The sequence below is a fragment of the Camponotus vicinus genome, unplaced genomic scaffold, assembly GCF_025532165.1.
Source record: "Camponotus vicinus isolate PSW18456_S1 unplaced genomic scaffold, iyCamVici1.0 SCAF_5, whole genome shotgun sequence".
In the NCBI taxonomy this organism is placed as follows: Eukaryota; Metazoa; Arthropoda; class Insecta; order Hymenoptera; family Formicidae; genus Camponotus; species Camponotus vicinus.
Window position 1 is genome coordinate 17,538,743 of NW_028141977.1, and position 25,033 is coordinate 17,563,775.

The following is a 25,033-nucleotide window of genomic DNA, read 5'->3' on the forward strand; positions in this document are numbered from 1 at the left end:
TCGAAAGAACCCTTTTGAATGCGGTATAAAACTTAGACAAAGTCTATTTTCAAATTCCAATTTAGAAGAAAAGTAGTTTTGCATAAATTGATGAAGCAATTTAGTCATTATTAGACAGATAGAAAGACGAATGGCACGACGGGTGAATGGAATTACGGAATAGATGAATCCTATTTTAAGTTAAAAAGTCTCTTTCTAACTCTCTCTCTTAGATATATATACACTTCTACTCATTTCAACTTACAAAGACCTCTTGAACCAAAATCGATAATCTCTAATCCAATTTTCCATCTTCGTCTATATCATAGGTAGGATCATAGTTTATAGAAAGGGATAGCGAAATTGTTAAGCCGGGTTGTGAACTAATTCCTACTGTGTGCTATTCGGTCTAACTCCCATGCCCGCTGGGGAATAGTTAGTGTTATACCTAATAATCGTACTTCCTTTGAGACGCGAGTTTTGAAACTTGCTCCAATTCCTCTTCCAAATCTCATTTCCTCGCATTTACATAACTATATTTAATAGATAGGAAGATATGCGTGCGATGTAGAGTATGCACGTTTCAAATTTGAAATATGAGCGCTATCGATATTTAAGTAATTGTCGAATCAACGATAATAAAATAAATAAAATAAAGAAAATCAATGCCGCATCTCGTGTCGCGTGATACGTGACTAGTTTGAAATTATGAAAGAAAAAAAGATTTCGCAGCAGTTAATCAATGACGATCAATATATATTTAATATATATATGGTGTTTCTTAATAAGTACGAAAAATTTTAGAAGATGATTCTTTGTCGAAAATTAAGGGAGGTTTTTCATACAAACATTAAAAAGTTCTAATAAAAAATTGAATAGGGGTTGCTAATTTCATCCCCTTATAATAATACGGGTGGCTGAAAAAAATATTAATAAATAAACTTTCTACTAGTAGAAAATATCCACCTAATTTAATTTCTTTAAATTGTTTCAAATTTGAGAAAAAAATAAAAATCTAATTTTTACCTCCATTTTTAGAGGAGTGTAACTCCACAGGGAGGAATGTAGGAGTATATGTTTATTATGTGCATCGTAAAAAAATGTACAGATTTAAAAAAAACTAAAGTTCAAATCGACAGAATATTTTTAGATATTTTTATAAGCTCGTATTTTGAATGCGATATATCTTTTACTCGATATTAATTTCTAAATGTCAAACCCAGACAATATCATAAGTATAGAACATCTATTATTATTATCGAAATACCATCGAAAGGATGAAAACGGAAAGAGTATCCTTCTTGTCGATAATAGAATATTTTAAATTTTCTAATCATGCAGCGAAAAAGGGAGGGAGGAAAAGAGAGAGAGGGGGGGAAGGAAAATTATAGCCAATCTACATATACACACTAAAATTGCAGAACATGACACGCGCGCGAGAGAGGACGTGGAAGTGGAAGGATGCGGAGCAATGGAAAGAGGATGCGTCGATGATGGAAGAGGAGGAAGAGGTGCCGCCACACGGACAGGGGGGTGGAAAGAGAGAGGCCGAAAGAGAGTCTCGCGCCGGGGGACGGCAGAGGGTGCGGATGTACCGCGCGGGGGCGGGCGGAATAGGGATGCTGCGAGAGAGCGCAGAGAGAGGTGTTTCAGTCGCGCGACGGCTCTCGTCCCGGCCAGTCGATACAGCTGATCGTTACGTCAGCGGGAAATCGCCGTGACACGAGTCGCGCTTTCGCCGCGCAATTTTTCCCGCGGCCTCGACTCGGTAACGTCCGTTCGCGCTCTCCGGTTTCCCTCCGTCTCTCTTTTCTCGAGCACGAGCGAGGCCAAACGGTCCCGCGCGCCAACCACCTGTGTCGTGTCGTGTCGTGTCGTCGTTGATCGTCATCGTTATCGCATCCTGAACGGAACGGGCAGCGAGATACGGGCGCGTACGCGTCGCGAACGGATGGCGCGCGTCTCGTAAACCACCGCGGCCGCGTAAGCTCGCCGAGAAGTAATTCCGGAGTCAAGGTCGTCCAGTGCAGCCTCTCTTTCTCGCTCTCGCTTTTTCTACCCCCTTTCGTCACGAGCTCGAGGGCGCTTCGAGGGAAATTCGACGGGCCTGTGCCAAGTACGCGAATCATCATCGCGAATACGAGGGGAGGATCTTCTCGATGGAGGTAAGAGGATTATTTTCTGCCGGCGAAAAAAATTGAGGTTTCTCTCTCTCGTGGGTTTTTTTCTTCCTTCAATTGTGCCACAATTTGCGTGCGGCAGGAAGATTGATCTCGAACGAGAGAGAGAGAGAGAGAGAGAGGAAAAAAGATGTTTCTCTCGCGGCAATTTGCCTAATACACACATACATAAAAAATGCCATTTTTTTTCCTATTTTCTTGCAGCGATTCGACATCAAGTTTCAGTCGAAATTATAAGTTTGAAAAAAACCGCAAATGCGCGCCGAGAGGTTAATGCGAATTCACATTGATGTTAGAGTTGAATATAGCTGCTCTCGATCTCGACAACGTCGCAATCTAATTAATTATTACTTATGTATCCATAATATTATATTCAATAAATTCGTATCGATTGTACTTTAATTTAATACACGCAAGATTGTTGTTAATCGATTGTATAGATTACATGGTATTTTTAACTTGAAAAAACGTTCTTAAAAGTTTACACGATATCGGGATATTTTTCCGGGAAATTTAAATTACTCGATAATAATAATAGCATTGAAAACCGATACAGTGTATAATGGATTGTACGCTATACATGTACGAAATAGAGAGAAAATGTAAAAAAAAATGATTTTTCTTTCTCTCGTATTATTCATCATGACAGCATCATCTCGTAATAATAACGTTTTTATGAAATAAAACTTGGCGGTTTTGAACAATTTTTGTCAGAGCAATTTTGTTTAATTGCGACTTGCAATTAATATTGCATATATTAATTTCCTTTTATAGCAAGCGAGATAATTATTAATCGTTTATTTAAATGACGTGATAATTTCAAGCTTATATGACTGATTATTTCATAGCAACAAAACTATCGTATCGAAAAACGAATTATTTGTATAATTCTTTTTTATGTCAACGTTATTAATTCATGCAGAACAGATTATAAGACATCATCGTTGATTTACAGCTTTGCGATTAGCGAGTGTAAATGTTTGACGGCTTTTTGATCGATGCGCCCAATTTGGGTGGTTAAAATTTTAATTGAGACCAATTATTTTTGCGGAATTTTCATCACTTTTTTTCACGAATACTAGTTAATTGGCTCATAAAATGTCGATTGATCACACGTGTATCTTTTAAAGCAAACATGTGTCTCCTACTGACAGAAAGAGAGAGCTAGTCCAATATAAAGTAATTAATATATGAAGGATACTTGTATTAATAATGACACAATTTCATTTTTTTTTTTAATTATGAATGTGAATAAAATTTTAAAATTTTAAAAAAGAAAAAGCTCTTTGAAAATGCAATAGTTTTTTACTTTTCTGCTTTATTAAATATTTATATTCACTTACATTTTTAAAGCATTTATTCTTTTTTTATATTTTGTACTATAATTCCAGATTTATCAATTAGTGTGATGTGCGACAGAAATGTATGACTTACATTATTTTAGTTAGCTATGCCCCAATTCATAACTTACGGTATTATAGCGCAAAATGCCTCACAAATCAATACTTTTGTCAAACATTCCCGCGACAGTTAATATCAAGTTTTATGGGTTCGGGATTATATCAAAATATTATTCTAATAAATTTGCAACGTCGGGAAAATACATACGTCATAAAGCACAATTTTCAAATAGATTTCTTGCGCGGCCTTGTCAAAAACACGTCTGCTGAATTTTTCTCGAAAACATTGAGATTGTTCCGATACGTGTACGTAGTAATTGCTTTCATGCTCGCCCTGGACCTTTTTTTCCACCGCCGACCGATTGATCAACGTAACGCTCGTATCTCGTGCAAAAAGCGTAAAAAGGGAGCAGCGAGGGATCGTAACATTCGTAACGTGTTCGCGGCGGGAATTCTCCTCTCGGAAAATGTCTAGCGCGCTTATCACGGCGATTTGTGTGCATAATCAATTTGTACGAGCGGATTGGCGGGAGCTCGATAAAGCGCGACGACGTTTGATCGCGAAGTAGATGGAGGATCGGCTTGAAAAGCCCCGCACAAATGTCGCCGTTCGCCGCGAAACCTCACCTCGCTTCACCCTAAGGGTACCCGACCTGCCCTACGCACGTACATACACACAAAGCGTACGGTTGCGTGCTTACATTGCGCAATCTGCATGTCGCGCGCGCGCGCGCGCACACACAAATGCCTCAAAGCACCCGCGCCCACAGGTAAACGTTCAAACAGACAAATACATTTTCATGGAATGCAAAATATGGAGCGACGGTTACTGCCGCATGAATTAGTGAACACAGTCTCCATCTCCGTGCGCATATTTCACCGGGCTGATAGCGAAATTCCTTCCTCGCTGTCTGACAACCATAACTCATAGTTCACGATTTAGCGTAACCTTAACCCGTTCAGCCTGCCTGCGAGTTCGCGAAATCACGGCGTATATAATATTGAAACGTTTCTACGTAACGTAATTTGGAAATACATTAGTATTAGGTATTTCGGTTAGGTTTCATCGGACTTGACTTAGGCACGTAAGCGTTATATAAAACGAAATTGGAAATTCCATTAAAATTTCTTATTAATTTTAATTGCTTGAAACATAAACTCAAATTTGTTGAATAAATGATAAATTTAAATTCTATAAAACGTGATATATATAAATATAGAAAGAGAGAGAAAGAGAGAGAAGAAAAGAGGGAGGGAGAGAGGGAAGAAGTGAAAAAGTTTCACATTAAAAGTTCTATTTAAATTGATTAAAGTTAATTTTTTTAATTTTTAAATGAACTTTAATCAATTCGAAACATGTGGAACTTTTTTTCATCCTCTTTCTTTTTCTCTTTCTCGGTTTATTTCAAACCGAATACTAAGGCCAGTTAATCTGTGAAACAAGTATACAATATTTACAAAGTGAATCTCCTCTATTGTTATCTTTATGAAAGTAAATTTCGATATTGCAGAAGAAAATTCTGAGAGATCTCCGACAATATCCCTCGGAGTATTTGGCTGTTATATTTATCTATCAGGGATGGAGGTTCGTTTTCTCGTGAATGTATGTGATGTCATGTGTGTGATTTGTAGCAGTTTTTCCGCAAACACATGTGTATTCGATTACAGATACAAATACCGATAATATATATTGTGGCCGATAAAATAAATTTATCGCGGTAATTATACAGAGCCGGGATTAACAGATTTATTCGTCTTGCATTCGCGCATACGCTCAAAATCTTTATTACTTCTTTTGCTTTCTGGAATTAAGGCCGCTAAGTTTTATATTAGCAACATAAGTTGTCGAATATTTTTAACATTAAAGAATAAAGCAATATTTTTATGAATATTTACACAATCTCAAACAAAAATATAGAATATTTTTGAAAAGTAATAGTAAGGTAACTCGATTTATATCATTTATATGGTGAAAGATATATCATGGATTTTTTTATTTTATAATTTGTTATTATTATCACTATTTGTGTTACATTGTAAAATAAGGATTTATTATTTTTTAACTTACAAAAGCTGATCAGTTTTTCAAAACAATATTGTTTCTTTCTCTCTTAAAATATTTAAAAAATTTATTCAAATACACACACACACATACAAGCATAGAAAGCATAGTACCTAAAAATAGAATATTACTTATTATAATTGAAATATCAGAAAGACACACACGTGCGCAGCTATATATTTATATTAAATATGATAGATATATGAGTTTTATTTTAGACGGTAATATACTCACCATTCCATAAAATATTAGCATAACATAAAATGACAGAAATAACACCGTTATATTATGAGGCTGTAATAAAAACGATAACATCTTTAATCTCTCAGAGATTGAGGTGGAAAGGGAAATAAAGACCTCGAGAGAAAAGGCCTGCTACGAAATTACGTTAAAATTATTACCTGCAACAGTATGATACAATATAATTAGCGTGTCAAATGAATAAAATGCGCTTATTACGAAAGTATAACTCGTCATGTGTAATTATATTCGAAGCGCTTCTTTTTAACTTTTCAAAAATATAAATGGGAGCAACAATTTTTTTTTAAATACGCGCTGCAAACTACCGATTTTAATTACTGATTTCAATATTATTTGTTACATATCTCATCGATAAACGCACGTGTGTAACATCGTCCGCAAGAATTTCCGCGGCAGCGCGCTTTATGGTTCGTATATTTTATTATCTGTAATTTTTCTCGTGTCACACGCGCGACTGTTAAATGGTTGACCGAGTTTTATGTTCAACGAGCAACAGACTCTCTGTGAACATAATCAAAGGTAAAGTAACGAATGCGCGGGATCGAATCAACTAGACTGGAAATCTATTATTGTTGCAGCAAGATGATATTTTCGGTTCTCTTCATTTCAAAACCTAATGGCTGCTTATTGAAAATTATAATTGTACCTTCACAATCGTGAATAGTCGAATTCATTTCATTGTGTAACAACGGAATACGCTAATTACGAGAAGATTTCATAAGCCAAAAAAAAAAAAAGAAACACAACAATAAGGCCGCCGAGATAATTAGCATGAGAGAATCTTGTTCTCTTTATTGAAGCAACCTTTGCTCTCATTGATTTCGAGCCAATTTTACGGTTCCAATGTATCGTTGGTCCGCTCAATAAATACTGTAAACCTGCGGCAGAGTCTTGCGGTTCACCGAATCGATTCATTAAGGGATAATCCGACGACGGACCGTGCTTAATCGACTGTGCTTAAACAATGCACCTTCTCCGCGCTCTGCTATCGTGCTATAAATAAACAAGCACTTTCTGGCCGAAATTTTCTCCTAAACCCGTCACCATTTTCACGCGGAATAGCGCATTTAGGCCGATGAAATACATAATCTCCGTGCGTGCGTGTGCGCTTCCTACGCATATTTAGCGCCAAATATGGTTACCGGATTCTCTAAACCTTCGTTTACATTCGGCGGAATACTGTGCAACTGTGTTCGCGATTAAATCCGGGATAGGAATACGAACGGAAGACCTCGTATATGTCATGTACGTATCGTGTGCGTTCCATTTCCTCTACATATGCGTAATATCTCTCTTGTGCAACAACATTCTGTAATAATATTTAATGCGCATATTAAATGTATAATGCGCGATGTAATGTAATGATGTAATCAATACGAAATACTCGATAATTAATGCTAAATATTTTCAAATTCTATAGATTTAAAACGATGCGAAGGGAAAACATTCTTTCCAATTATAAAAATACAAATTGTATAAACACTTTTGCATTTTTTAAAATTTTTAATTGCATGCAATTGAGCACACAATTATCATTGCATACTGTGCGCTATAATAATAACTGCGAAATTAATGAAGAGAAAAACACACATTCAATATTATTTAAAAAGATAAAAACCAGCATAAAATCCGTCCCGGATTTTTGTGCGAGAATAGCGCATTTGAATTTTGTACGATTGTCCGTCTTATTGAATTACGTATATCTTCAATTTTAAGTCCAGTGCAATTTTAGTTAAACGGTTCTTTTATTAATCCCGTCAATATGCGAGATTAATGTGGTTCGTGGTAATGAAAATTTTGCTGTTTTAAAAGACGCGATAAATTATTTCATATTGGCCTATATTTTGACCGCACGTTTTCTATTTACGTACTCAAGTTCAATGCAAAATTCAGTTCAAACGTTAACGTAATATTTTATATTAGTGTAATATATATTTTTTATACATGCAGTGCTTTGTAGAGAAAATACAGGCCTATTGACAAAATTAAAGCATGAAACGTTATTATTTTTTATTAGATTTTTTAAAATTCTTGATATTAAACATTTTGCTAACAAAGAGTTTTATCCGAAAATTGATTTTCTTTCTCAGAAACCTAAATTAATAATTATCTGCCGCGTTATATTTTCTTTCCCCCATTTTTAATATATCTTTATAATTGAAAAATAATATATTTTTTCCAAGTTAAATATTATATTATCACTTATACATATACAAAAATTGAATCAGCAGATAAATACATACAGTTCTGGAAATTGCAATCATCGTTACAAGCGAAAATGTATTTCATCAAGCAAATCTTTAGTCTTTGTGTACGAAGCAAGCCTTGGCTTTCAAATGCGAAGTTCATCGTACGGGAAAACGATTGAATTTTTCTTCTATCGCCTGTTTCACAGGCGGCAGCCTGTTGGGACGCAGCATATTTTTGCCTCTGTTCATTTACGGGAACCGTGCCAACCGATAGAGTGCAATGAATACGATGAATTATTGGCCGATGTGTCTCTCTTTTCTCGCGCGAACACGAAACGTAAGATTCGATGAAAGCATTTTTGCGTATTTGACGTAATTAATGATGGCGTCTTTTAGAGTCCATCTGTCAATTCAATTTGTCGTTAAATACTTTTTAGCAATTAAAAGATTATTTTTACAATAGGAAAAGCTATACATACTTTGAATAACATGTAGTTATATTTATACCGAATAAACTCATACAAATGATATTCATGGCATACGTTAAATTCACAGGCACTTGGTTAATAAATACAAATGGCAAGGCCTTAGCACGTCGTAGCTGTCGTATATGAATTGCTTTGTCTGCCCGATTATGATCATAAATGGTCCCATTGTAATATGCATATCACGAGAGAAGGGCAATCCTAGCACGTTTAAATCTTTCAAGCTTAGTGAGCGGCAATTCTTGTTACATCTATCATCAGCTTATTTACTATCGAATGAATTATTTAAAAGTCTCTTGTATCAATCATAAAAGATCAAATGGAAACGTAATCATTAAACTTCATAAATGTGGTTAGGCAAAATCAACACATTTACGAGCAATGTCACATTTGAATGATATATGCGACCGAGCCGGTTTGCGGTTTCGCTTCTCGCCATATACCACTGTCGTATATATATCAGGGTAATCAGAGATTTATATCCCTACTTCACGCACAAGGGACATACAGTGATAATTTTTCTTATCGAAAATTCATCAGCCGTATTTTTGTCCACGAATTAAAATTTTATTGAATTAAAATTTTAAATACAGCCTGTGCTTACAATTAAACACATTCCTACGAATTAATAATTAGGAATTTGATTCAAAAATTAATTTTTATTTATTTATTGAATTCCTAATTTTTTAATTTAATTTTTATTTCTACGAATAATTCTGAGTTACAAAAAGATTTCAATTGCAAATCACACACCGGATGACTCAAAGAATCTCACGATATTACGTTCGCGCATGCAAATTTTCGCTTACCAACAAAGCAAGTACATCAAAATACATGGCGTGTGCTTTGAAATTCCGCTGAATATTGCGGTTTATCATTAAGTCGAAATTTTTCGCCAGCTTAATATATTACTAGCCTACATCTCGCGAACGTATTAAGTCGATCATGCCGTCACCGCAGCAGGATCCGTGTCTCCGCCATCCGGCTGGCACTCGTGTGTGCACCATCGAATAAATTTCCGTCACCGCCGCGCTCTGGTGATTCATTTCTGGCCGGCGAGAGAAAGGTCGGCTTCTTGTCGGCCGGAGAAAAGCGGGCGGGCGCATCTCGTACACGCGAAAAACGCGCGACGACGCCTAGCTCATGGCGAACTAGGAACTTAGCCATTGAAATATCGTCTCGGGAAAGATGTTCATGGGGAGGAGGAGTATGTAAGGGCAATTAGTTACTGCCATAAATTACCATTACGCGCGCGCGCCGAGCGGCGTCGGGCTTTTCACTAGCCGGGGCGATCCTTTTTATTCATCGTCGTCCTGACTCCTGATATCGGGTTAATGAAACGATGCACGACGAACCGTTGCGATCGATTTTAGTTAGACGCGACGGGTGTCACATCGCGCGCGCAAATAATCGTTTTATAGCAGCCGCGAAGAAGGGTGGCTCTGGCCCGAGTTGGAGACAATTAGGCTGAAAACAATATTTCAGGCTCTCTTTAGAATATTCTTCTCTTTTCAATAATATTTAGAATCAATAAAAAGAATCCATTATTTTTCTTTTTTTCTTTTTTTTCAAAAATCATGAATCATGAACTTGATTAATAATTTTAATATCAGGATTATGATTAAACAATATTTTACATTGATTTGTGAACGTATACATATATACCGTTTAATTAGTTAATTTAGTGTAAGTTGATTAGTTAATGTAGTGTAAATTATATTTTATTATAAAAATATATGTATATGTGCATGTGTGTATTACAAATCAATATATAAAATGATTCACTCAATTTCGCTATTAAAATTATTTTGTTTATTTTGTTAAAATTTATAATATCTTTATACACTATATATTGCTGGTATTGTATCAATTATTGTTAGTGTACTTTATATGTATTTTCCAAATTTGATTTAATACAAATTGGTATTTATTTTGTAGAACAAAGATAAATGTCTGACAATTAAAGGCTTGTTTATTCTCCTATCTGAAACGTTATTAATTTAACGTAAATATTTGCAAACCGATGGCTACTATTATAAATCGTTGGTTAACGACTGTTTCTGTCAGAATGTGTGGTCCCAAATATCGACGTGTCAGTATTTCGGGGTAGTGTCATACCGGAAGCACTTGTTAATGGACCGGAGGAAGCGCGGAGATACGCAATGTCGACCAGCGCGCAGGTATATTACCGGGATTTTTCCGGTGACAATATTGAGGGTAGAAATGCGAGCTATTGTCCCCTGGGTTCATATGAATCTAAACTTGTTCGCAGATTGTTGTATACACATGAATCTCTCGCACGAACTACATACACGCGGTGTCGAAAAGTATTAAAACGCGTGAAAATGCCTGGCTGCCCGCTGAAATAAAAATGGGAGCATTTATGTTGCTGCGTACAGTGTATTTTTCATCGTCAAGATATATATTTCTGCTTTTCTAACTTCTGTTTTTATTACCTATTGTGTTTACGAACGTAACTGTTTGTTTTTAGAAGCGTTTTCTCACAATTATATTTAACACTTACATCTCGAAATAATTTTTTATCAAAATAAAAAATTTATTAAAATAAAAAAAATAACATTTTATATTTTATCTCTATATCTGCACATTTTACACTACAATTTAAATAATTTAATTGTGTATTAATTGCGTAACAAAATCAAAATCAATTCTAAGGAGGAATCAATTTTTAATTTGGCCGTAAGAAGTGTTTTCTCACAATTATATTTAACATTTACATCTCGAAATAATTTTTTATCAAAATAAAAAATATTTATTAAAATAAAAAGAATAACATTTTATATTTTATCTCTATATCTGCACATTTTACACTACAATTTAAATAATTGTGTATTAATTGCATAACAGAATCAAAATCAATTTTAAGGAGGAATCAATTTTTAACTTGTCGAAAAAAGAATATGACATTGATTATCAAACGTCTCTTATACATTTTCCGTTATTAGATCAACGACTCTCTCGAGACGAATTAAGGAAAATTTAATCGTTGCGAGGAACATACACTCACCCGCAAAAAAAGCGGTACACCTAAAATTTGAGAAAATTTCATCAAATTTTAAATGATCATAACTTGGTAAATAATGATGATAAAAATATGTTTAAAAAAACAAAATGAAGGCTGTAATGTCCACTTTAAGAATATTTAAGTGGCAATTATGCTCAGCCATTGTTTTCAAAATGGCGGATAAGGAAGTGAAAGGATGTAAAATTGATTATTAAAGGATCGAGTTTGGGACGGTGCACGGCGTAAATCAGGTAACGCAGCCCAATGAGATCAAATGATCGTGAAAGTGTGGAGTGTTATCTTTAAAATGTTTTTTTACCGAGCTCGATACGATGATTTTTCGCTGAGTTATTCCGAATTTAATTAAAAACGCTCTTTTTTCTTCTTCAATTTGCAGCTCAGCGAATAATTATCGTATCGAGCTCGGTAAAAAAGCATTGTAAAGGTGATACTCCACACTTTCACATGCATTTCGTCCCATTGGGCTGCGATACCTGATTCACGCCACGCACTGGAGCAAAGCGGGAACCTTTATTTATCGGTTTTGTATGCTTTCATTTATCCGCTATTTTGAAAAAAAATGGTTGCACATAATTTCAATTTAATTTAGGTGTGTGTGTGTGTGTGCTCGTTTGTATACCACAAGGATAAGGACCCCGTGGTTCGTCAGCTCCACAGTATTTAAAGACTCCAAACCCTCCTTGTGGCGTGTGTGTGTGTGTATGTGTGTGTGTGTGTGTGTGTGTGTGTGTGTGTGTGTGCTCGTTTGTATACCACAAGGATAAGGACCCCGTGGTTCGTCAGCTCCACAGTATTTAAAGACTCCAAACCCTCCTTGTGGCGTGTGTGTGTGTGTGTGTGTGTGTGCTCGTTTGTATACCACAAGGATAAGGACCCCGTGGTTCGTCAGCTCCACAGTATTTAAAGACTCCAAACCCTCCTTGTGGCGTGTGTGTGTGTGTGTGTGTGTGTGCTCGTTTGTATACCACAAGGATAAGGACCCCGTGATTCGTCAGCTCCACAGTATTTAAAGACTCCAAACCCTCCTTGTGGCGTGTGTGTGTGTGTGTGTGCTCGTTTGTATACCACAAGGATAAGGACCCCGTGGTTCGTCAGCTCCACAGTATTTAAAGACTCCAAACTCTCCTTGTGGCGTGTGTGTGTGTGTATGTGTGTGTGTGTGTACGGGCGCACGCATGTGTGTATTAATAGTGGGTATGACCTCCTCGTGCGCGTATTACCTCATTCATACGATCAGGCATACTCTGTATTAGTCTTTTTATTTCATCCTGCGTAATTGCATCCCATGCATTTTGAAGAACTCTTTGAAGTTCTTGCAGTGACTGAGGTGCAGGTACGTGATTTCGTACTTTCTTGCCGAGATTGTCCCACAAATGCTCAATGGGATTTAAATCCGGACTACTTGCTGGCCAAACAAGTCGATTTATGCCAACTTCATCGAGGAAATCAAACACTCTTCTCGCAGTGTGTGGTCGAGCATTGTCTTGCATAAACAAGAAGTTCTCTCCGATAAAGGGTGCATACGGAACAACATACGGAAGGAGTATGTCTTCCACGTATACATCTGCGTTCATGTTCCTGTCAAAAAAGTGCAAATCTGTATGAGCGTCCGCTGAAATACCTGCCCAAACCATCACAGAGCCTCCATTGTAGCTGTACCTTTCACTTACAGTACAATCTGCAAATCGTTCTCCACGACGACGATAAACTCGTTCTCGTCCATCTGGAGAATAGAGACAAAAACGAGATTCATCGCTAAAGAGTACTTTGCCCCAGTCTGAGTAATTCCAGTCTCTATGCGCAACTGCAAAATTGAGTCGAGCTACGCGATGACGACCTGTAAGAAAAGGTACAGCCGCTGGCCTGCGCGAAAACAGATTTTGTTCCGCTAATCTTCTCCGAACGGTGTCAACGGATACATTGCAATTGTGGACATCCCTTAAATTGTTTCGAATTTGAACAGCTGTTCGATGTCTGTCTCTTAATGAATTTAAAACAATAAATCGGTCATCGTTTTCATTGGTACGTCGAGGGCGCCCAGAACCAGGCCTCCTCTTGAAAGAATTGGTGTCTAAATACCTGGCATAAGCACGTTGCACAGTTGACACTGACAGATCAAGTGCCTCAGCAACGTATCTTCGACTTCTGCCATCTTCAATTAAAGCAACAACTTGAGCAGCTTTTTCTGGAGTTATCGTTGCCATAATCGAGAAGTAATTTCGAGAAGAAGTAATTAATTATGGTTTCAATAGATGAAGTCGCAAGGAGCAACGCGTCTAGAGAGCTAGCAAATCAATCGCATAACTTGTACTATAGTCTTTCAATGTACCTGGCATAAGCACGTCTCAAACGGAAAAAACATCTCGGCAAGAAAGTACGAAATCACGTACCTGCACCTCAGTCACTGCAAGAACTTCAAAGAGTTCTTCAAAATGCATGGGATGCAATTACGCAGGATGAAATAAAAAGACTAATACAGAGTATGCCTGATCGTATGAATGAGGTAATACGCGCACGAGGAGGTCATACCCACTATTAATAAACACATGCGTGCGCCCGTACACACACACACACACACACACACACATACACGCCACAAGGAGGGTTTGGAGTCTTTAAATACTGTGGAGCTGACGAACCACGGGGTCCTTATCCTTGTGGTATACAAACGAGCACACACACACACACACCTAAATTAAATTGAAATTATGTGCAACCATTTTTTTTCAAAATAGCGGACAAATGAAAGCATACAAAACCGATAAATAAAGGTTCCCGCTTTGCTCCAGTGCGTGGCGTGAATCAGGTATCGCAGCCCAATGGGACGAAATGCATGTGAAAGTGTGGAGTATCACCTTTACAATGCTTTTTTACCGAGCTCGATACGATAATTATTCGCTGAGCTGCAAATTGAAGAAGAAAAAAGAGCGTTTTTAATTAAATTCGGAATAACTCAGCGAAAAATCATCGTATCGAGCTCGGTAAAAAAACATTTTAAAGATAACACTCCACACTTTCACGAGCATTTGGTCTCATTGGGCTGCGTTACCTGATTTACGCCGTGCACCGTCCCAAACTCGATCCTTTAATAATCAATTTTACATCCTTTCACTTCCTTATCCGCCATTTTGAAAACAATGGCTGAGCATAATTGCCACTTAAATATTCTTAAAGTGGACATTACAGCCTTCATTTTGTTTTTTTAAACATATTTTTATCATCATTATTTACCAAGTTATGATCATTTAAAATTTGATGAAATTTTCTCAAATTTTAGGTGTACCGCTTTTTTTGCGGGTGAGTGTATGTTAAAGTTGCGAGCAAGTCATCATACTAAAGTTATTCGCGTTCGCGGTTGCCGAATTCGGCCGTAAGAAGTGTTTTCTCACAATTACATTTAACACTTACATCTCGAAATAATTTTTTATCAAAATAAAAAAAATTATTAAAATAAAAAAAAATAACATTTTATATTTTATCTCTATATCTGCACATTTTACACTATAACTTAAATAATTTAATTGTGTATTAATTGCATAACAGAATCAAAATCAATTCTAAGGAGGAATCAATTTTTAACTTGTCGAAAAAAGAATATGACATTGATTATCAAACGTCTCTTATACATTTTCCGTTATTAGATCAACGACTTTCTCGAGACGAATTAAGGAAAATTTAATCGTTGCGAGGAACATATGTTAAAGTTGCGAACAAGTCGTCGTACTAAAGAGTTATTCGCGTTCGCGGTTGCCGAATTCGGCCGTACATTTCATTAATGAGACGGGACAGGCGCTATGCAGCGGGGAACGATTAAGGTTTGTAACCTGTGGTTAAGCCTTGATGGCACCTCGGCTCACATGCGAACGTCGGCTCTTCGCGACACACACACACCCACACACTTATACATGTTGGCGCGGGAATCACCGAAAATGGAAGCGAATTATCGAATTTTCAGGATATTGGCAGCCAGAGCGACGTCGCATCGTCTCGATGTTGTACAGGACGTAATATACAGGGTGGTACAGGACAGGAAAATGCAAGCGTGACTGGCATAACGTTTGTCTGCAAAAGATGCGGTGGATATCGTTTTTAACAAAAATCTAATTTAAATCGCGCGCTCAAACTCTTTCACATTGAATACTCTTTATAGTTTAATAAAAGTCTTCAGAGATAATAATCTCTGGTAAAAGATGAATATATTATTTTAGCACTGACGTAAACTGACGTAAAGATCTTTAGTTATACATGGAATATTTAATGTTTTGGAATTTTATAATTTCGATTTTCCTTTTGACGAGAATATTTCATCTTTTTTAGAAAGTTAACATGAGAAAAGAGCCCGCGAAAATGATTTAATATCTTCGCGTTAAAAAGACGTGCAGATTATTTGCAACTTTGATATTTGAAAATGTTACTCAATCGCGACTACAGAGGGAAGGGTTAATTCCTCAGGATTAACACTTGAGCTTTATTGGATCATTGTAATTTGCACCCGGGCATTCTCTCATTTATTCATTCATTTGCAAAACCGAAATTGGTGCGTTGGCTTTGCGTAGATTTGATGAAATCGCTCTTCGCAAGATACGCGATACAGTTGCATTATTCAAACAATCATCGAGCAACCGCTTACCAAGTTTTCCGACGGTTCAAATGTTTTTCCACATAATAAAATCTGCAAAGTCGCGTCATTCTCTTCCTCTCTCTCCCCTCCCTTCCCCTCCTCTTCTTTCCAACGAATTTAAATTACCCTGTACTTTGATAAACGTTTCTGGCGTATTTGCTTCGCAAATCGCGGAGCGAGGCTTTTTGCAGAAAACTGACCGCGGTAAATGTCACGTTGCGAGACAAAACAAACGCGCAACAATACGCACAATTTCGCGCGTGTTGTTGGATAAATCTGTTGTTTAATACCTCGTGTTTTGTGAAAAAACTAACGTGTTATTTTCAAATTTGCCAGATTACCAAATACCTCGATAAATACCTCGGTTCGTGACTCTGCATAGTGCACTTTTTCTATATTTTACGCGAAAGGTTCATTAATTGATTTATGCGCAATCGTTTATTAATTAAACCAAGCAGCAAAGAAATTTTCCCCGATATTTGCCAATGAAAAAAAATTAACTTCCGACAATTGATATCCGTGCATAAAGAGTAAAGAGAGGCTATGTGACAAATAATTAAAGTAATTTTTCCTCCCAGACTCGTATTTCAAGTCCCTAGCGGCAAATGTCACAGTAAATATATATATAAATATAAAACGTCACTTTTTGTTGGCGGGTAAAAACTTGGCGGTGACATTACTTTGCGGTACACAGAGGAAACGGTCCATATTGCATAGAAGAAGCATCTGTTGTTTACTTTATAAAGAGGCATTACGCTGCTTAATATCTCGAAAAAATAACTGTTTTTTGTAAAAATTTATACCTATACGTATATATATTTCCTAGAGCTATCTTTCAAATATCAAAAAATGGTTTTCTAAAATTAGGAATCGTGCTAACATACGCAAGAGATAGATATCTGCGATGTAGAATAATTTCAATTAATTTTGAGGAATTTTTCGCTCTAAGAGATGATATTCTCTCGCGGTGATGTTATTTCCCTGGCGAAGTGCGATGGAAAATTAAATATTTATCTCACGTTTTACATATCGCGCATATTGCGCCATGATATTAAAACTGATAACAGAGATATATCGACCTGAACGAGCCGCGCAAACGATGTTTTCCTACGCGGAAGCACGGGGCGTTCGGGTCAAACTGGAATCGCAACAACCAATTTCCCGGCGTGTCGTCGCATGCAAGCGCAACGTAATGGCACGAGTATCACGGTCGAGTTCTTGTTCACGAGCGCGATCGAATCTCATCGAGCGGAACAATGTAAAAAGGGGATTGAAAACGGTCAACGGAACAGTCGCGGGAAAGAGTGGCGTTTATACTCCTGTAGAACGACTCCCGCGCACAAACAAGAAATACTTTCTCGCCCCGACACATATACACACACACACACACATGCGCGTGCACAAGACTCCGAAAATTAATTTTCCAAATGCATGGTCACTCACTTGTTCCCACACGACGAACGAACCGATTCGATATCATTTATTTCGTGTGACCCGAGATCGAGCTCGAAGCTGATTGCGATTGCGTTCCTACACTGCGAGTAGAATTTAAATCTGTCTGTATTTTGAATCCTTAATCTGTAATATTAATTATTGATAAGACACGTGATTATTTATTATTATTAATAGAATTAAGATTCGAGATGAGGTGGTTGTTGAAACATTAATAGTGTATATTTATATAGGGTGTTTCTTAATAAATGCGGAAAATTTTAGGAGATGATTCTTTGTCGAAAATTAAGGGGGGTTTCTCATATAAACATATACTCTTACATCCCTCCTTGTGGAGTTACACTCCTTCAGAAATGGGGATAAAAATGAGGTTTTTATCATAATTTTGTTTTTGTTCCAATTTTCCCAACATTTACTCTAATTTTATTTTTATTTTAAAATTTAACTTCTCGTAATTCGAAACCTATGCTATTTAGCATCGTGCTGTGCACAATAATGTATTTTATTTTTTTTCTTGAAAACTACTGATTTTATGAAAAAAATCAAAGAAATAAGAAAGTTTCTAAATAAATCAAACTTTTTAATGCATATTTTTAGATGATTATATTCCGGCTCATTAAAAAGTTCTAATAAAAAATTGAATAGGGGTTGCTAGTTTCATCTCCTTATAACAATATGGGAGGCTGAAAAAATATTAATAAATAACCTTTTTATTAGTAAAAAATATCCACCTAATTTCATTTCTTTAACTTGTTCTAAATTTGAGAAAAAAATAAAAACCTAATTTTTACCCCCATTTTTGGAATGTAATTCCACAGGAAGGGATGTAGGAGTATATGTTTATATGAAAAACCCCCCTTAATTTTCGACAAAGAATCATCTCCTAAAATTTTTCGAACTTATTAAGAAACATCCAGTATAGTAGATTTGTTTTTATCAAAGTTAAATATTGGTATACTCTTTCAAATCAATCTAATTATTATCTTTAGGATTTAAAGTATGTAACTTAATGATTTACATGGCATCCATTGCGTTCTATTATTTTTTTAAAGTGATACAACTTGCACATACGATTCATTACATATTAAATGTATAAAAGGATATATATATGGACATGTACATGTGTGAAACTATCTATCTATCACATGAGCTTCGGATTGTACGGTAAATGGATAATATCGCATTCTTTTTCTCTCTCGGAAGTTACACAAAGATGGTTTTTCAAGCCGAGCTTAATGGATGCTAGATAAATTCAGACTAACTTCTCAGAACGAATAAAATCAGCGAGCTCTCTTGGTCCTCCTATGGTTTCTTAGTTTCCTATCGTACGCTTTTTTCGCAGAGTTCCCGAGTGAGTGCAAGCTTTTAAAGATCTTCAACACTGACGGTCTCAACTCCGCTTCACCTAAATCTTTGCTCCATTGACTGGAAAGGTACTCTCTCTTTCTTTCTCTTTTTCTCCTTCTTCCTCTTTCTCTCTTTCTCTTCTCACGAAGTTGAATAAGAAAAGATGACTGCGCACGAGAGCTCATTGAAAATGCGTTGAAAGAACGTTTATGCAATTAATCGACATGTAGATTAAATTGCATCAAATTGTGTCAAGTTGAAAATAATTAAGAGTATGATAATATAATAAAATAATAATTAATGTGACCTGTAAAAAACAAATTTGTTTTTTAAAATGTCGCTCAGATTCGCGGGAGCAAAAATATAATTCTTGTTTACACATTGATACATTTCCGTTTTTTTAAAATGTTTTGATGGCTTCTTAAATAAATCACAAAGATGAAATCTTTTCTTACATAGATCAAATGTGTTATTTCAGTCGATATAATTGTGTTATTTCTTGATCATTAATTTATTTAATGTCACAAAATTCACAATTTATGAATTGACAGGCATATTTTTGATCACAATTGACAATCAACAGTCTTTTTCATGCGATTTCGATAGATTTGCGGATCATTAACAACGCGCATTTTATATCTTCTTACTCATCGATCTGCTTTCAAGTTGCGTACGGAAGGATTTAATATCGTGAAAGCATCGGTTAACCGTTACCGAAGACCTAAAGACCCTTGAGAAATTCACGCACATGTTTCTGAACGCGCGAATGTTAGATATCAATGTGAGTGTATCTCTCAAGATGTTTTAATTTGCCTAGACCTTTTCGTTTCCTTCTTAATCCCTACGGATTTCAATAAGAGCGTGTCTGCGAATCGCGGCAATTATGGAGGAAAGTCTGGAATTGAAAGAATGAGCGTCATATAGCGTCGTCTAACGATGCTTTTTCAGTACGCTAACTAGATCTTTTATCACGCGAATCGATGCGATGAACAATTATATACTGTAGAAGAATCTAAAGATGGATAAAAAAATGTTTGATGTGCCGTAAAAAAATGTTTGACGATAAAAAAGATCCGTTGCTTGCATAATTTATCTCCGATCGCTCATTAGTCGTTTGTCGGATTTAGATTGAGAATTACATGGTTCCGCAAGCAACGCAAACATCTCGAAAATATCGCGATGAAGAGATCGTAAAAATGCTTAAAAGGCATCTTGATCTTTCAAAACGCGCTCTTTAGACGTTTGTTGAACTCCTCTGAGTTTTCTTTCTTAATTGAAAAGGGCATCGAATATATATTTTAACGAAAGAATTGTGCGCTGTGCAAGAGAGAGAATTTTAAAAGCTAGACATACAATTACGACGTACGTAGATGTATTGTATCGTGGATGGAATAATATTTGTGACCTCTTTTATGTGTTATGCCGCATAACAATAGTTTATTCTGCAAATATGTCACGTGTATTCTGTCTCTCTCTCTCTCTCTCTCTCTCTCTCATACTATTTATCTATAAAGAAATATACCATCCAAATGATAAATGTTGGATCGTTACATTACGGACGCATTTAAATAACCGTACGGAACTTCAAAGGGCGCACAAAGTTCAACGAGACATCGATCGGCGACGATAATAATAAAATCGTACAAAATCATTTTGGATGACATCATCGCGGACATTTATTGCGCGCAACAAGTTAGAAATAACAGGGCAAATATGCGGTGTTTAAATAAAATTGAGATTAACGCGCACGTATGTACAACGCGAAGCGAAACGTGCGCAATCAAGCTGCGAATTGAAACGCAATTGAAATTGCGATTGCAATTTAATGCGAATTAATAAACGCATGGCTTTCAAATCGGATGGCGAGGAAAAAAACAATGGTACGAGAGATAGCAAATGAGAGAGGCGACGAAGAAATTTGCGCGCATGTGCCCGACGTATCACCTATTTAATGTACCTGGTTGCGATGTGTCGCTCTCTCTCTCTTTCTCTCTCTCTCGACCCGTCTCGCCATCTCGCTTCGCCTTCATCGGGGATTCTGACGCCCCCATTCCCGTGACTAGGGATCGCGACAATTAGGCGAGAATCGTCGAGCTGGAGCACAGCCTGCCTCGAAATTAATCCGCCGGGAGAATAACGTCCCTTCGCCATTTTGGTACCCGCGGCGATGAGCTCTTCGACATCGAGTCGCACCGGCGCGTTACGATGTGAAACAAAATTGCGGAGTACACGATACGCGGTCCTTCTTTAGCGCATATTGAGTGTTGCGGAAATAATGTCAAAGATAACTTTATTCAGCGGACGAAAAAGCAATTAATTTTGAATTATGAGCAATTAAAAAAGCAAGAAAATTTTAAAGATTTTTTTCAAGGTTTGTAAAAATAAATAAAAACACTTTATTTTAATAGAATTTTAATAGAATTTTTAATCGAGCATAGCAATGATATTTGCTGTATAACATTTAATGACATAAAAAGATTCTCTAAATTTTGAGAAATTTTTCTGCGAATGAAGAAAACAACGAAAAAGAAAAAAATAAGAAAAATTATTTTATAAATATTAAATCGTTAATGCGCCAGATAAAAATAAATCACGCGAAAAAATCTACGGAGTTATCTTAAAAGGCTTCGAAGATAGATATACCCGGACGTGCAGCCGTTCCGTTTTCGGGAAGAATTATGCAGGTTGCATAGAAATCACGGTTACTTTCCATTTCGGGTCGCTATCGCGCGACATAGTTAATAATTAACTGTCCGAAAACAAAAGATTTAGGCCCCGGACAGTTCGCGGCTGACCTCTGAACCGGGAACAAAGAGCTCTTCCAACGCGCGCTCATAATTCAATCCTCGTATTGTCCGCGTGACATCGCGTTCCTCGACGGGTGTCGTCTTTCGCCATTAAGCAGAGTAGCCGGACAATGGCCGCGATTCGCTATTAATCCTTTCGGTTTCGAAAGAGAAAAAAAGATGGGGAGAAAGAGAAAGCGAGAAGCGTGCTCGCGGTGCACCATAACTCTCTCCGGATACTCTTGCACGGTGCATTTAACATCGATGCATTTAACACCGGTCGCACTTTCCAACACTGAGAAAAATCGTTTGATTGTATCAACAAGTATTTGATAGAAGGCGTTTTGATTAAACCAAGCAGAATTATCACAATAAGACTCGATTTTTTATAACTAGAACGTTTAATAGATTTTACTACAAGGATTTGATTAGTATTTTCTAGTTGGATCCATAAAGCTTCTTGTTATATTAACTAAACATGGACACAGTAATGCCATTTCTTAAGTAAATTTAGTATTATTAACATGAGAAAATTTGGTAAATTTAACAGGAAGGAGTTAATCATCTGGTAATTCCTAAAGGAATTCTGATTCGTCCATTTTCCAACAGACATACACAGAAAAAAAGGACATTCTTGTTTTGAAAATATATTTAGTTTTAACATGAAAATCTTGAAATGAGATTATATTGCGTTAATTAAAGAAAAATATAATTGCTTACTTGAATGAAGCCATTTTATATAATTCAATCAAGAAAAATATATTCTTATGATTTAAGATTTAATTTTCTTGAATAGAAAAGAAACAATGTTAGATAGAAAATAACATTTTTAAATCAAAGATTATAATTTTCTTAAAGTAGAATCAAATAATTATATATTCTTGAGGTGACAATTACAATATTAAAATAAGACTATAATATTGTCGAAATTTAAAATTATTAAATTCTTCTAAGAAGATTATAAATTGTTGCGTATATATGAAACAATGAACGCGTTAGTTTAAGTATATAAGTTTTGATTTGACACTTATTTTTTTTCTGTGTACTGATTGAATCTACCAGATTTCTTATTGATGCAACCAGATTTTTTTTCTCAGTGAAGTAATTCCATTTGTCGCGTTTCCTCGGAGATTAAATCGTAACGTATATATTTCGTGTGTCCAAATACTTGGGCCTGCTCACTCGACACGCGCGATGGCTGTCTTCTTTTAATATATACAATCCTGCAATTGATATGGTAAATTATTTCTTCATACGCGATCTAGTTTGAATTTAAAATGTGACGTATCACATTCCTATTCGAGTAATTTATTCTGAAAAGAATGGAATAAAAAGCGCAGATACATATATGCAGTAGGGAATATATCTTGAATGAAGCTTAGTCTCTCGGATTGCGACGCGCTAGTAAAACTGCGATGAAATGACGATTATATTTTTCTCACGTTCGTTAAGTATCGAGATTCGATACGAAAGCTGTTTTAATTATCACCGTTGCTAAGAACTTAAACGTTGCTTTCCCGTTCACCGATCCGTTATAAATGGCGAGGCGAGCTTTAAAGAAGTTTTAATTAATTATGAGATTATATAAGTCCGCATAAACATCAAAGGCAGAATTTCCTTTCGTGATCTCTGTCAATGGAATGTTTATCTTTCACTGGATCTTTGTAAGGAAAAACTCGGATACTATTATCAATAATGTATAATGGCGGAGCCAGAATGAGACTGTTAATAAGTGATTTTTTAATGAATACCTAGTTCTGTTTAAACAATAATTGAATGGCTCGATGTCAAGCGATACAAATTTGCAAAACAAAAGTTTGAGAAATAGACTTTTGCGTTTACTTTTACCATAACTACGGATAACAATGATTTAATTTTATCCAATCTGATTAAAAACAGACGATTTCAAATTTGATCGAATTAATTTAACTTCATGGTTGAAGTCTATCTTTGAAGTTGTCAAATTAGTCGACAAATTGAGCACTGATGTTGCCAAATGGATAGAAGTTCATGTACAGGCAAAGCTTAAATATATGTTTCCGAAACTATGTTATTTCAGTAATATTACATGCGAAATAGAGAGAGAGAGAGAGAGAGAGAGAGAGAGAGAGAGAGAGAGAGAGAGGCAGAGAAAGATGATTGATTGAAAACGCTAATATCATATTACTACTCGTTCCACCTCTCTTCTTTTTTTTCTCTTTCTCTCCCTTTCTGTCTTTTTCTTAAAGCATGATAATAATAATAAAGTAAAGTAAGTAAATAATATAATAAAAATTTTATTTCATTTTATATTAAACTACGTACACATGAGATTTATTTTCTCATGTATTATTTTTCATACTTGTTAATATGCATTATTATATATTAATATGATATCAAAATTCCTAAAAATATTTTCATATTATTTCTATATTATTCTCTTTTCTTGCAACAGAATTTTTTTAATCGTGCAGATTTTCATACTGAAATAATTATAGGTGCATTTACATAATGCTTATGCGAGGATTTGCTTCAATTTTTTTCATTAGCAAGAAAAATGCGCAAAGAATATTCTTTAAATTTGCGGGTAAAAGAAGAAATAGAGAAAAATAAAGAAATTGTCATAATAGCATTGAGTCAATGTGATGAAATAATTAATAATTAAATTATGAATCTCTCAAGCTATTAAAACATTAAGAAACAGCATATTTTAGATCGAATGATATAATTTAATTCTACTATTTTATTTCTACTTTATATATTGTTTCAAAATGTATAGTCAAAGGAGCATGAACAAAGAGTTACATTCATAAGAGCTTCTTAATGATAGCAATAATGTCACTATACGCATAAGTACAGCATTATATTTAGTATATTTAAATTAATCACAGTATTAAATTTAAATATCCATTGATTATTTGAGTTATTGAATTAACGTTCGCAATTATTTTCCAAGCTAATTCGTAATTATTACATACAAACTATTACATAATCCGCTGAAATAATCACGAGACTTTATTGAAATTGAAACCAGAATGCAATCTATCTGTCGTCCCTTGTTTGCGATGCAATTCTATCTACTTGATTTACGATACGACTGCGATATAACTGCTCTTTCGAACGCGTTTACAATGGCACCGGTCTAGGTACGCGATTCGTACTATCTTATATACTTAACGAATCGACAGCACCTTCTCCATGCCACCTTCGCCATGCCATTTTTTCTTTATTTATAAAGAAAATGTT

General features: G+C 35.8%; 1 protein-coding gene across 1 annotated transcript in view; it reads left to right on the plus strand.

Moving 5' to 3' along the window:
• The first annotated feature begins 1,649 nt into the window (after nucleotides 1-1,649).
• The window catches only part of LOC145971495 (monocarboxylate transporter 4), a 72,545-nt gene continuing 49,161 nt past the window's right edge, over nucleotides 1,650-25,033 (plus strand). Inside the window, exon 1 of the mRNA XM_083099212.1 lies at nucleotides 1,650-2,144. The gene's annotated coding sequence lies outside the window, so the exon portion shown is untranslated. The remainder of the gene's footprint in view (nucleotides 2,145-25,033) is intronic.